The following is a 2,500-nucleotide window of genomic DNA, read 5'->3' on the forward strand; positions in this document are numbered from 1 at the left end:
TGCGTTGCGCGGTGACCATCTTGAGCGGAGCAAAATGTCAGCCATCTCAGCACCCTGGAACCCCCCGGGTGGCACAGGGCTGGATGGGGCTTTCGTATAGCAGGGACGGTGATGCCTCTCGCTTCGCTCGCTGTCCGCCGCTCGCTGCTCGCTCGCGCAGCCAAAAATGGCCAGTTTTGGCCCGTTTTTGGGCCGTTTTGGCCTGTTTTTGGGCTGTTCTTGCGTCGCGCGGTGACCGTCGTGAGCGGAGCAAAATGTCAGCCATCTCAGCACCCTGGAACCCCCCGGGTGGCACAGGGCTGGATGGGGCTTTCGTATAGCAGGGACGGTGCTGCCTCTCGCTTCGCTCGCTGTCCGCCGCTCGCCGCTCGCTCGCGCAGCCAAAAATGGCCAGTTTTGTCCCGTTTTTGGGCCGTTTTGGCCTGTTTTTGGGCTGTTCTTGCGTCGCGCGGTGACCGTCGTGAGCGGAGCAAAATGTCAGCCATCTCAGCACCCTGGAACCCCCCGGGTGGCACAGGGCTGGATGGGGCTTTCGTATAGCAGGGACGGTGCTGCCTCTCGCTTCGCTCGCTGTCCGCCGCTCGCCGCTCGCTCGCGCAGCCAAAAATGGCCAGTTTTGGCCCGTTTTTGGGCCGTTTTGGCCAGTTTTTGGCCTGTTCTTGCGTCGCGCGGTGACCGTCGTGAGCGGAGCAAAATGTCAGCCATCTCAGCACCCTGGAACCCCCCGGGTGGCACAGGGCTGGATGGGGCTTTCGTATAGCAGGGACGGTGCTGCCTCTCGCTTCGCTCGCTGTTCGCCGCTCGCCGCTCGCTCGCGCAGCCAAAAATGGCCAGTTTTGGCCCGTTTTGGCCAGTTTTTGGCCTGTTTTTGCGTTGCGCGGTGACCATCTTGAGCGGAGCAAAATGTCAGCCATCTCAGCACCCTGGAACCCCCCGGGTGGCACAGGGCTGGATGGGGCTTTCGTATAGCAGGGACGGTGATGCCTCTCGCTTCGCTCGCTGTCCGCCGCTCGCTGCTCGCTCGCGCAGCCAAAAATGGCCAGTTTTGGCCCGTTTTTGGGCCGTTTTGGCCTGTTTTTGGCCTGTTCTTGCGTCGCGCGGTGACCGTCGTGAGCGGAGCAAAATGTCAGCCATCTCAGCACCCTGGAACCCCCCGGGTGGCACAGGGCTGGATGGGGCTTTCGTATAGCAGGGACGGTGCTGCCTCTCGCTTAGCTCGCTGTCCGCCGCTCGCCGCTCGCTCGCGCAGCCAAAAATGGCCAGTTTTGTCCCGTTTTTGGGCCGTTTTGGCCTGTTTTTGGGCTGTTCTTGCGTCGCGCGGTGACCGTCGTGAGCGGAGCAAAATGTCAGCCATCTCAGCACCCTGGAACCCCCCGGGTGGCACAGGGCTGGATGGGGCTTTCGTATAGCAGGGATGGTGCTGCCTCTCGCTTCGCTCGTTGTCCGCCGCTCGCCGCTCGCTCGCGCAGCCAAAAATGGCCAGTTTTGGCCCGTTTTTGGGCCGTTTTGGCCAGTTTTTGGCCTGTTCTTGCGTCGCGCGGTGACCGTCGTGAGCGGAGCAAAATGTCAGCCATCTCAGCACCCTGGAACCCCCCGGGTGGCACAGGGCTGGATGGGGCTTTCGTATAGCAGGGACGGTGCTGCCTCTCGCTTCGCTCGCTGTCCGCCGCTCGCCGCTCGCTCGCGCAGCCAAAAATGGCCAGTTTTGGCCCGTTTTGGCCAGTTTTTGGCCTGTTTTTGCGTTGCGCGGTGACCATCTTGAGCGGAGCAAAATGTCAGCCATCTCAGCACCCTGGAACCCCCCGGGTGGCACAGGGCTGGATGGGGCTTTCGTATAGCAGGGACGGTGATGCCTCTCGCTTCGCTCGCTGTCCGCCGCTCGCTGCTCGCTCGCGCAGCCAAAAATGGCCAGTTTTGGCCCGTTTTTGGGCCGTTTTGGCCTGTTTTTGGGCTGTTCTTGCGTCGCGCGGTGACCGTCGTGAGCGGAGCAAAATGTCAGCCATCTCAGCACCCTGGAACCCCCCGGGTGGCACAGGGCTGGATGGGGCTTTCGTATAGCAGGGACGGTGCTGCCTCTCGCTTAGCTCGCTGTCCGCCGCTCTCCGCTCGCTCGCGCAGCCAAAAATGGCCAGTTTTGGCCCGTTTTTGGGCCGTTTTGGCCTGTTTTTGGGCTGTTCTTGCGTCGCGCGGTGACCGTCGTGAGCGGAGCAAAATGTCAGCCATCTCAGCACCCTGGAACCCCCCGGGTGGCACAGGGCTGGATGGGGCTTTCGTATAGCAGGGACGGTGCTGCCTCTCGCTTCGCTCGCTGTTCGCCGCTCGCTCGCGCAGCCAAAAATGGCCAGTTTTGGCCCGTTTTTGGGCCGTTTTGGCAAGTTTTTGGCCTGTTCTTGCGTTGCGCGGTGACCGTCGTGAGCGGAGCAAAATGTCAGCCATCTCAGCACCCTGGAACCCCCCGGGTGGCACAGGGCTGGATGGGGCTTTCGTATAGCAGGGACTG

This window comes from Musa acuminata, unplaced genomic scaffold (assembly GCF_036884655.1).
Source record: "Musa acuminata AAA Group cultivar baxijiao unplaced genomic scaffold, Cavendish_Baxijiao_AAA HiC_scaffold_508, whole genome shotgun sequence".
Taxonomy (NCBI): Eukaryota; Viridiplantae; Streptophyta; class Magnoliopsida; order Zingiberales; family Musaceae; genus Musa; species Musa acuminata.